This window comes from Gorilla gorilla, chromosome 21 (genome assembly GCF_029281585.2).
Source record: "Gorilla gorilla gorilla isolate KB3781 chromosome 21, NHGRI_mGorGor1-v2.1_pri, whole genome shotgun sequence".
Lineage (NCBI taxonomy): Eukaryota > Metazoa > Chordata > Mammalia > Primates > Hominidae > Gorilla > Gorilla gorilla.
In genome coordinates this window covers 17,595,642-17,608,352 of record NC_073245.2, presented here as the reverse complement: position 1 = coordinate 17,608,352, position 12,711 = coordinate 17,595,642, and positions in this window count along the sequence as shown.

Genomic DNA, 12,711 nt, shown 5'->3' with positions numbered 1-12,711 from the left:
TTAGCATTTGAAGAGAAAATATGATATTTTTTAGAATGAGATCAGAAAAGTTCTGTGTCTGTGGGGTGGAAATGAACTACAACTGTGGTAGAGGATGTTCTCATGCAAACATTTTAATTACTTCATCCCAACTAACTGTAACTAACCTCAACAGTGTGTGTTTTCTTAACAATTCTACTTCAAAAAGTCAATGTTTCAGTAAGACCAAAAAGGAAATATTCCCCCAATTTTCTTAAAGTGTAGATATTTCCAAAACGATGTCTTAAAATATTCTTCTCTTTGTTACATAACCACCAGTTAACATTTCCTGACTTGACTACCAATAAAATGATTTACTCCCATGGGGGCATTTGGCTTAAATGTTTTTTTCTTCTTCTATCCCTTTTCTTAAAATTGCCTCAAACATTTGATTTCACAGTACTCTATTGCAAGTTTACTACCTAAAGAAAACTGAAACTATCTGGATATATCTTTCCATTAATTTAAAGTATAAAATGTTTCATACAAATTAAACAAGAATATACACTATCCTAACATAAAAACCTCTCCTAATAGGGTGATATTTTAAGCATGTGGGTAGACGACTTTTATTTAGGTCTGTAAAGTAGGACAGGAAATGCTATAAATTGATACTTATGTAATCTTAGAGTACACATCAACTGAGTCTTCTGGTTAAATTTGCAATAGCTGCCTTCCTGGTTGAGGTAGAAGAGAAACGCTTCATGTTTTTCATTGATGAAATAAAAATATATTCAACTTTCTCCTCTACAATCCTCAAAAATTACTTTGCCGTTACTCCTATAAGAATACACGTCTATTATAACTGGAGTTTTCTTATCTTTTAAGTCCCAATTTTAAATAGTTTTGCCAAGGGAGAGAAGAAGGCAGAAGAGAAAAGATGATTCTGTAAATTTTTAAAACAATAATATACCTGAACGAGTTTTTCTTTTCCCTAAATTTGTAACCAGCATTATATAGGACTTATCCCATGCCAGACACTGTTTAAAGCACTTTACAAATATAATGAAATTTAACCCTTATAATATCTCTATGACATCCTCATTTAAAGAATAAGCAAGTTGAGGCACAGAGAAATAAATTAACTTCCTCAGGATCACACAGATAGTAAGTGGCAGAGCTGGAATTTTAACCTAGGTAGCCCACATTCACCATCCCTAGACAATGCCGGTTAACAACATACCTAAACAGCTTTGGGGATCACAATTCTTACTAAAGATGAGAAAACCGGCCAAGTGCAGTGACTCAAGCCTGTAATCTCAACAATTTGGGAGGCCAAGGCAGCAGGATCACTTGAGCCCAGGAGTTTGAGACCAGCCTGGGCAACATAGCTAGACCTTGTCTCTACAAAAAATAATGATAAATAAATAATTAGCCAGACTTGGTGGTGCACGCCTGTAGTTCCAGCTACTCAGGTGGCTGAGGGAAGAGGATTGCTTGAGCCTGGGACGCTGAGGCTACAGTGAGCTATGATCATGGCATGCACTCCAATCTGGGTGATAGAGTGAAATGCTGTCTCAAAAAAAAAAAAAAAAAGAAAAGAAAAAAAAGACATACATTGGTGAAGATGTGCCAGATTTAGATAGGAAGCTGGGAAACTTAATTTTCATAAATAAGAAAAGGTAGAATGAAAGGAAATATTCAAAAAATTTTTTTAAGAATAATTTTGCTTAAGTCTAAGTTAGCAGTTCCTAGGTATTAGGGTCATTATTAAGGCTGGTAAAATTCATTTCTATTAGGTTTGAATGTGACCATTCCTAGAGGTAAGAGGTGAATAAGATGGTTTATTAATACTCATTATAGCCTGAGGGGTTTTAAAATAAGTGCCAACTTGTTGTGTTTAAGTATTGGCCTGGGATCCTACTTTCCCTAAAGTTTGCATCTACCAAGACTCTTGGGTCTCAAATATTACTCTAAATATTTCCCATATTTTCCTTAAATATTTTTATTCTGATCAAATATGTGTATGTATGTGTGAATGTATGTATGTATATACAGCTTTTTAAAAGGACCGGGCTTAGTTTTATTATCTTGCCCTCAACGTTGTATTCCTGAATTAAACTCTCTTAGACTCACTTAATCCTAGACTCCTATCAACTAAGTTTTTCTTTGTTTTTTCTAAATATCTTTATTTTCATGAAATTATACAAACACACACACACAGAGGGAGATAACACATGTGAATAATTTGTTGATGGGTTTCATTTCTCAATATGATGGTTCTGGACAGAATAATATGGTTCTCAAGATCCAACTGCATTTGCAGCAATGTCGGTATATTGTAAAATAATTTAACTGCAATTGGTGATGCTAGTTTTGTCTATCTTTGTAATCATACATTCGGGCTGTATCATGTCTGGTTAAACTGCAAGCTGTTGGCTGGTGACTGGATGGGTTTTGCTGTATCAGGAGGCAATTTGTCATAGACATGCCTACCAGTTGAACAAAATAAATAAATAAATAATACTTTATGTAATTCTGGGGTTAAAAATGGATTAAATATTTCCACCTAATATTGCAAAATTTATTAATTAAATAAATGGAGATCATTGTTTAAGGTTAATTTTAAGGGCTAATACACTTTTTTTTTGTTCTAAATATTTCCAAATGAATTGGGTATTTATTACCTAGACGTATTTTAATGGTGGCACATTTCATCAGATTTGTTTAAAACGGGCCTTTATGCCAGATAGTAGAAGAATATATTCTGAATGATTTCAATTTTTTCCAATTTTTTTGAGATTTGCTTTATGGTCCAGAATATGCTCTATCTTTGTAAATGTCCCATTTATACTTAAAAAGAGTGTGTGTTTTCTTGTGGTTGAGTGGAGTGTTCTTTAAATATTTGGATACAGTAGTTGAAAAGGTTCATATATGCAATATCCTTATTGATTTTCTATACACTTGTTTCTGATAATCGCTAATATTTGTTTCATTTTCCTTTTGATTCTGTCAATTTTTGATTCATGCATTTTGCAGCTTTGTAACTTAGGGACATTATATATTATTGATGAATTGAATCTTTTGTCATTATGAAATGTTCCTTTTATCTCTGATAATATTCCCTGCCCTGAAGTATATTTTGTCTTTTATTAATATAGCCACTCCAGCTTTCTTATGATTACTCTTTTTATGGTATTTTTTCGTCTTTGTAACCTACTTATGTCATTTTAATTTGAGCGGTTTTATTGTACACAGCAAGTGCGTTTTTCTTTTTTATTCAGTCTGAAAATCTCTCTTTTATTTTTATTTATTTTTTATTATACTTTAAGTTCTAGGGTACATGTGCAACCTGCAGGTTCGTTACATATGTATACATGTGCCATGTTGGTGTGCTGCACCCATTAACTCATCATTTACATTAAGTATATCTCCTAATGCTATCCCTTCCCCCTCCTCCCACCCCATGACAGACCCCAGTGTGTGATGTTCCCCACCCTATGTCCAAGTGTTCTCATTGTTCAATTCGCACCTATGAGTGAGAACATGCGGAGTAAATCTCTGCCTTTTAAAGGGAAGGTTAGGCCATCTGCATTCAATATAATTATTGATGTAAATATGCTTAAATCTATCTTCTTGATTTTACCTTTCAATTGTCCACAAATTTGTTTCTCTTTTCTTTTCATCCTGCTTTATTTTAGCCAACGAGTAAGTTTCATACTTCGTTTTGTCTCCACTACTGGCTTATTCGCTGTGTATCTTTGCTACATTTTTGAGTAGTCATTGTCTAGGGTGGTAATTTGCATTTTTATTTGCAGTGTTCCTTCAAATAATATCGCATCCCTTCAAGTGAAATTCAATAACCTTATAAATGATATACTCCCATATCTTTTCTCCTGTTCTTTGTGTGTGACTTTCCATACATTTTATTTTTACATATGTGGCAAACTCTACACCGGATTTTGATTACTGTTCTTTAAATTAGTGGTCTGCCATTTTTTCCCTAGAAGGCCAGATAGTAAATATTTTAGGCTGTGCAAACCATTCTGTCTCTGTCAAAACTGTTGAATTCTGCCACTGTAGTGTGAAAGTAGTCATAGATAATATGTAAATAAATAGGTGTGCCGGTGTGCCAGTTAAATTTTATTTACAAAAGGAGGAAGGGGGCCATATCCTATAGGAGACAGTTTGCTGACCCTTGCTTAAATTAATTATTTAATCAATTATCTTCTGTTGACACTAAAACAAAAGTAAACAACAACAACAACAAAAAACCCTCAAAAACATATTCACCACTTTTGGCTCTTTTTATTTCTTTGAGTGAGTCTGAGTTTCAATGTGACATAATTTTTCTTCTGCATGAAGAATTTCTTATGCCATCTTTTCTGGAAAACAGTCAACAAACAAAACTCATCAGAATACAAACAAATGACAAGTTTTCAGCATTCTAATGTTGAAAATATTTTTATTTTATTTTAGTTTTTGAAAGATACATTTGGGGGTAAGGATATTTTTATGTAGTATAAGAGCATTTTTTTTCTTTCAATACTTCAAGTATTCCTTTGATTTTTGTTTTGTATTGTTTCTGGCAAAAAGTCTGTGGAAATTCTAATGTTTGTTTCCCTGTAAGTAACATGCCTTCCCTCCTCACTCATGTTCCCTTTCCTCTGGCTGCTTGTAAGATTTCCTCTTTATCACTGGTTTTCAAAAATTTGATGATGATATTCCTTGATGTTGTTTATCCTTCTTAATTTATTGTACTTGTTGGGTTTTTGAGTTTACAATTTTTATCAAATTAAGAAAATTGTATGGCCAGGCATGGTGGCTCACACCTGTAATCCCAACACTTTGGGAGGCTAAGGTGGAAGGATTACTTGAGCCCAGGAGTTCCAGAGCAAACTGGACAATTTAGCGAGACACATATCTCTATAGGAAATTTTTTAAAAAAACAGCTGGGCATGTAGGTGCATGCCTGTCATCCCAGCTACTTGGGTGGCTGAGGAGGGTAGATCCAAGCTCCAGAAGTTTGAGGCTGCAGTGAGCTATGGTTGTGCCACTGCACTCCAGCCTGGGCCACAGAGCAAGACCCTGTCCCTTTAAAAAAAATTGCTTGGGACTTTTTTTTTTGTCCAAACTTTTTTTCTGCCTGTTCCCTCTCTCTTCTTCTGTGATTCCATAATAGACTGAGTAAAGCACCTCCCCATTCCCTAACCCCTGGAACCTGTAAATATGTTGCTTTAAATGGTAAAGTGAACTTTTCAGATGTGATTAGCTTAAGGATTTTAATATGGGACAGTTATCCTGGATTATCTGGGCAAGTCCAGCATAATCACAAGGATTGCTGTAAGAGGGAGACAGGAGGATGAGAGTGAGAAGGTGATGTCACGACCAAAGCAGAAGTTGGAGTGATACACTTTAAAAATGGAAGAAGAGGTCAGAAGCCCAGGAATGCAAGTGACCTCCAAATGGAAAAGGCCAAGAAGTCGACTCCTTTCTAGAATGTGCAGAAGTCATGCAGCTCTGCCAATTCCTTGATTTTAGCCCAAAAGACTCATTCCTGATTTCTGACCTCCAGAACTCTTTAATGTTTTTTAGCTGTTACGTTTATTACAATTTCTTACAGCAGCAATAGGAAACTAATACAGGCTCCAATTTTAGGTATGTTAGACTGCTTGATATTGTCTCATAGGTAACTGGCTCTTTTCATTTTTTGGCAGTCTTTTAAATTCTGTGTTTTAGATTAAGTGTCTTCTTTGGCTATGTCTCAACATTCTCTTATCTTTTCCTTTGCAATCTCTAATCATCTGGCAAGCCCATCTCATTATTTTTAACAAAAAATATATGTATGCTTATTGTTTTTCTCCAGAAGTTTTATTTGATTTGTTTTTATATCTTGCTTCTTTCTTTGATAGAAAAACGTAAATATCAAGTTCTGTTTTGATATAAAAACCTAACTATCAAAACATAACTTGATATTTATGTTTTTCTTTAAATCTTTGAGCTTATTTATAGGTCTTTAAAACTCCCTCTCTCTTAGTACTATTATCTTTATTTTTACTATTTCTATTGGCAGATTTTTTTTCTTCTGGTTATGTGTCATAATTTCCTGATTCTTTATATGTCTCACTGTGTTTGATTACATTGATATTGGTAATTTGATGATAAATTTGATGGTAATTTGATTGGTAAATTCAATGCTTTTGAGAGTCCAGATTTTGTTATTTACCTTTAAAAAATGTTGAACTTTGTTTGGACAGTAGTTAAGTAACTTACAAATCAGTTCAATCACTTCCATGCTGGTTTTTAAGATTTGTTAGGACATGTCTGTACTATCTTTCATCATAGGGCTACTTGAGTCTTAACTACTGAAGTTAACTCTTCTATGCTTCCTACGACATGTTTGATGTATTCATTGAAATAACTGCATTCTTCTAGATAAAACTTTAACGTCTTCCAGCCATGTTTACACTTTTGTAATTATTCAAGTTAAATCATCCTGATAATTATTTGCCAAGCATCAGGAAATACCATTCTATTCATGTGGATCTTAGTACTTAGAAACAGGCTCAAAGGAACCCCTATGCTGATATCTGGAACTCACTCTCTCTGTGCAGCTCCTTGCTCTATGGTATTCTGTCCCACAAAATCAAACTGTCCCCATCTCTCCAGACCTGATCTCTTTTTTCTCATCTCAATGGGATCTTCTAGCTCTGCTTGTGGCCTACCTTGCTGTGTCACAGTCTGTGGTACGGGTCGAGGCGAAAAGCTGGTAGATTTTAGAGCTCATCTCATTTGTTTTACCTTCTGTTATATATCACAGTCATGCACAGATAGTTGTTCAATGTCTGAAAGGCACTCTTTTGCATATATTTTTTAATCTTCTGGTTGTTTCCACTGGGCGGGCAAGTTCAGATTCAGTTACTCTAACATGGCAAGTAGTGGAGATCTCTGTATTCTAACCAGTGATTTTTATTTCAGGTCCTTTCCAGAAGGATTTGGATTAACCTTAAATTGTGTCATAATTACCTAATTTTTTAATGTTTCCATATTCCAAAGTCAATGTGAATTTTATAAGCAATATGCCTACATTTTTTTCTTAAACCTTGATGAGGAATCTCATTTCTTGGCTCAAAAACTGTTAGTAAGTATTTATAAATTTGACACTCAAAACAATTGAAAATGAAAAAATGCAAATATATGGTCTTTTATGCCTTGTTTTCAGCAAGAAGCTCAACCTTGGGGAATATCTTTAAAAGAGGGGGAAGAATAAACCTTTTGGCAATGTTATGCAAATATATGGCCACTCAATGAAATTTTACATTCATTTTTTAAAATGTGGTTTTTGCCAAAGGCAGGTTAATTCTTCCCTAACCTTCTTCTTCCTCTTTTGGTAAAAAGTAGTTTAAACATGGCATTCCTATCCCACTGTTCCATATAAATAAGTTTCTTTTGAGGCCCATATTAGCTCTGTATGAGCATCACATACTTATTTTTTTAGTCACTCAATGCTTTGTTGGTTGATCTGGGTCCCAGTTTTCTTCATGACCTGTAAAATTGTCTTTTCCAACTTCTTGGCAGCAGCCTCTTACAGCCTTGATGATGTTTCATGTGGCCTGCCCCTTTTCTTGGCTAAGCTCAGATCATATGTCCATCATCGGAAGTGTACACAATGTGGTCTAACCACGAAAGAGACTTCCAAGACAAAATCATAAATAGAGATGCTTTACTTTAGAAAGCCAAAATATCTGTACCATCTGTGAATACAGAATTTGCCAAAGAAAAATAAGTGGGAAATATATGGTTTTCCTTTTGAACTTCCATATTAAAATGGGTTCAGTGTTGAGGTTATTTAGCCATAAAATATATTTTTAAAAATAGTGTTAATTATTGTTATGCTGGCTCTCCATACACTATTTTCTTCTGTCATCATAACACAAACAATTCTGTGGTTTCATTTTTTCTTACAATATCAGAAAATTCTTAAAGCATCTTCTGAGCAAAGAACAGAAATAATAATAGTTAGTGTGATGGTCATTTACTGTGCTATGTCTTTTATATATTGCTTTATTTTATGGTAGGAATGTTAGGGAGTTGATAATATAATTATGTAATTACTAGCACAAACCATTAGTGCCAAAGATGAACTATAAAAAATTAATTAGCCTTTTAAAAAATTATGGCTTACAATATTACACACTGGTTGGATGAAGTCAAGAAGTGCTTGAAGTAATCTGAAACAGTGACAGGGAGGGCTAGCAGAAGGAATATTTCTACCTAGAAATTCTACCATAGCTATTCAGATCTGACTAATGGCACATGATTAGGTATCTTGGAAAATCTTGATCTTTTTAGCTGTCAGGTATTTTAAATATTTTTAAAGTTAAAAATATTTTTAATTAAAATAAACAGGTGAAATGGCCAAAACATTTAAAAATGTGTAGAATAATCTTCAATTCCTTGTCATAAAGAAAAATGTAAATAAGCTGCTGCTTAGACAATAAAATCTCTCCTGGTGGTTTTTGACTTATAAATTAAAAGTTTGGTTGGTGTACTATATCTCATTTAAAATTTAGTTTAATTGTTTCATTAGATAAAAATTTAGACAACATAAAATGACATGAAAAATAATTATTTCTCTAGTCATTACTGCTAGCTGCTATAACAAACAATCTTTAGATTATAATGCGGAACATAATAAATGCTATTTCTTTCTGTATCATAGTCTAACATAGGACATGTAGCTTTTCTGGCTGGCCTTTCTCCAAGTGCTAATTTAGGGATCTAATTAGCAGTGAATGCAGCTTTCATTGTTATCCGTGCTCTTTCCTTGACCTCCTTAGAATCCAGTGCAGACTCCCTGCGTTCAGTAGAATCAATGAGCAAAAGGAGGGGAGATGTGGAAAGAAGGCACTCGGGTTTCTTAATCGCTTCAATCTGAAACAGACACACTTAGCTTCTTCTCATACATCCTTGGCCAGAACTTGTCATGTAATACAAATCTATTTCATAACTGGAGAAAGAAAGGGAATGTATGTGAAAGAAGTTGAAACAGCATCTAAGAAATCTCTGGTATCTTCTTCCTCCTCAATTCCTCAGTCCTTAATGCCCACATGTCTCCCTTTTAGAAGGAAATGTGTATTTGTGTATATGTGTGTATTCATATTTATCTTTTCTTTAAACCAAAGTAGTGCCCTAGGCCGGGCACAGGACTCCCCCTGTAACTCCAGCACTTTGGGAGGCTGAGGCAGGTGGATCACTTGAGACCAACATGACAAAACCCCGTTTCTACTAAAAATATAAAACGCATCCGCGTGTGGTGGCACACGCCTGTAATCCCAAGAATCACTTGAACCCAGGAAGCGGAGGTTGCAGTGAGCCGAGATCGCGCCACTGCACTCCAGCCTGGGAGACAGAATGAGATTCTGTCTCAAAAAAAAAAAAAAAAAAAAAGGTAGTAGGACTACCCTAATACATTATTTCTATTACAATTTCCTTTATCATTTAATTAATCATATTAATATATTGATCAGTCTTTATATAGACAAATATACATACATGTTATATAAATATATTTCTCTTTCTCATTCTTTTTAATGGCCATATAGTATTATATTGTAGAAATACGGCATATTTAACTATTTCACTATCAGTGATCATTTAGGTTAATTTAACCATTAACTAACAATTTAAAATATTAATAAATAACACTTTGTAAGCAGTTAATATGTGCCATGTAATGAACTAAGTGCTTCTCATTAATTATTTTGTTTAATCTTTAATTCTGTGATGAATTAATATTATCCTCATTTTACGGTAGATGAGACTGAAGTTTAAAGATTCTTAGTAACCCCATTCAATAAATCAGAGAAAGTAGGTGGTAAAATTGCTATATAAACCCAAAAGTGTTATTCAAAGTCATCAATCATGAGTGCTGACCACAGTGACTCTCAAGCTATACATACATAATAGGTTTCAGTTTTATAATTAGCTATTATAAAATGAGTCTATGGTTTCCTTTTATATTCAAATTGTTGAATATAAAATATACTCATGGGGCAAGAGGCCCCATGAGTATATTTATGGGAAAAAACTCTACATCAAGGTGTTGTCTGCTATCCACATTTCCTCTTTTCTAACCAGCTGCATCTGAAAATTTTTCTGTATTTGCATCTCCTCACATGGACCATGTAACAAATCCGTAGTCTCTATCTTCCACGAAGCCACTTGCTGCCTTTTTTGCTGATTTCTCATGGGCGAGAATTAGGTTGAATCAATACCTAGCTGCAAGGGGGTCTGACTGAGTCACTAAAAGTGAGTATTCCATTTCATGACATGAACATCTAGTTACAAGGTTGTCTAGAAAATGGAGTATTAAACATTGCCTTCTAGCTTAAGTGGTCTAGCAACATAATTCTTATTAAATAGCTATATACAGAAATTTCTTAATCACAGCAGTGTTTGTCCTCTAAGATCCTGTCTCCATTTTCAGAAAGAAAGTGCTTCTCTTCAAATGTGCTACAGCAATATTAAGAGCTTGTGAGGCACACAGTGAAGAGAAAGTCTCTAGTAATTTTTCTGATCTCTTCTCATGATAGGTGGGATTTTAATGGCTCAAAGTTTCTAAAATTATTCTTCTCCCAGTGTTAAAAAATGCATAATAACCAAATAATTGATTTTTATTTTTATTATTTGACTATTAGCTGACCAGAAAAGTATTCTTTTTAGAAAAAAAAATTGAACTAAACAAAAGTCCTGAAATCTATTATCACTCCTGCAGCTGGAAGAAAGGGAAATAATAAGAATTAGCAGAGTCAAGGAGTATGTGGAACTCACAAGGAAAGACTGAGAGTCAGGGGCAGAGGTTGCAGCTACTGCTGGAAATGCATTGTTAACAATCGGAGAAAGAGAAATTACAAGCAAGTACCTGACACTGGCCAAATTCAATTGCAAGCCTGAGAGCAAAGGAGCCCAGATGGCAAACTCTGCACTCATGACAGAGTTCATCAGCAGAGGGTGGAGAATGGATCTTGGGGAAGAGAGAAATCAAGAATAACCATCACATATGAGAAAGTCTTTTGAGGTACAGGACACTTCTGATTTCTCCTCAAATATCAATAGATAGAGGCAACTTCACTTAACATAGGATCAAAGAGGTTTTGATATTTTTGTAAGTGGACTTTGTAGGACCAAAGCTCTGATTTAATTGGATTCTTTTCAGTGTTGAATACTTGTGAAGTGGATCTGGTTGTATAATTTTAAAAATTAGAAAGGTTGTTCTTTTTTTTTTTTTTTTTTTTTTTTAACCAATACAAGAAGTGCTTAAAGGAGCTGATGGAGCTGAAAGCCAAGGCTCAAGAACTACGTGAAGAATGCAGAAGCCTCAGGAGCCAATGCGATCAACTGGAAGAAAGGGTATCAGCGATGGAAGATGAAATGAATGAAGTGAAGCGAGAAGGGAAGTTTAGAGAAAAAAGAATAAAAAGAAACGAACAAAGCCTCCAAGAAATATGGGACTATGTGAAAAGACCAAATCTACGTCTGATTAGTGTACCTGGAAGGTTGTTCTAACTTTAAAATATCTTGTGGTAGATTGAAGGTGGTATAAAAACTTGCTGCTGTTCCTCCTGTTGAGAGGTGGAATGTATTTCCCTGCTTCCTTGAATCTACACTAGTGACTTCTTAGACCAATAAACATTGCAGAAGTGACGTTTGGGGCTTCAGAGGCTCAGACATAGGAGGTCTTTGTGGCTTTCATGTGGGTCTCTGAGAATATTTGCTCTTGAGACAGTCCCCCTCCAATCACAACTGTTACACTTTGAGAAAATAAAGCCACATGTGCAGCCCATATATAGGTGGTCTAGTCAACCTGTTTAGCTATCAACAGCCCATGTCTACTCTCCACCATGTGGGCCAGCCATCTTGGACATCTAACCGGTAGAGTCTTCAGGTGACTACAGACACAGTTGCCATGTGACTGCAACTGCCTGGGAGGCCTCAAATAACAACTCCCCAGCTGAACCCTGTCAACCTGCAGAATCATGAAAAATAATTATGAATTATAATTTTAAGCCGCTAAGTTTCAAGTGGCTTTCACTCAGCAGTGAATAAGTGGCAAAACCTTCAAAGAAAGATTTGAATTCTGGAAAACCTGAGCAAAATATCCAACGATAATTTCTCCTATCACTGATACAGAGAAACAAATTTAGGACTTGTTTTCAAATAATATTTTTATCCAAAACTTAGAAAATCTTTTTAAATAATAAGCTCTCCAAACTAGGGCAATTCTTATTTTCAAACCATTCATAGCCTGGCCATTTTTCTTATGAACTTTCTGATGAGATCTTCATGCAAATCATAGTATTTTCCTGTCTTTTGCCTTCCAAAGATGGACTCGGTGCTGCTTGCTGCTATACATGATTCATACATAACAACGGATACTCTAGAAGTGGGCAGTCTGACCATGTTTGGACCCATTCTCAACAGAGTCACTAATGCTCCATGTGTCTCCAACTTCAATATCCATATCATTTACATGGGGATCTTGTGAAAATACAGATTCTAATTTGTATTTCTGGGGTAGTTCCTGAGAATCTATACTTCTAATATTTTCGAGTGATATCTATGTTGATGTTACAGGTCCACGTTAAGGAACATGGACTTAGAGGACATCACACTTGAAAAAAAGTAACTATATTCAAGAAGAAATTACTTTTACTCTTGGAGGAAAAGCAACTCACCAATAGGTAAATGATT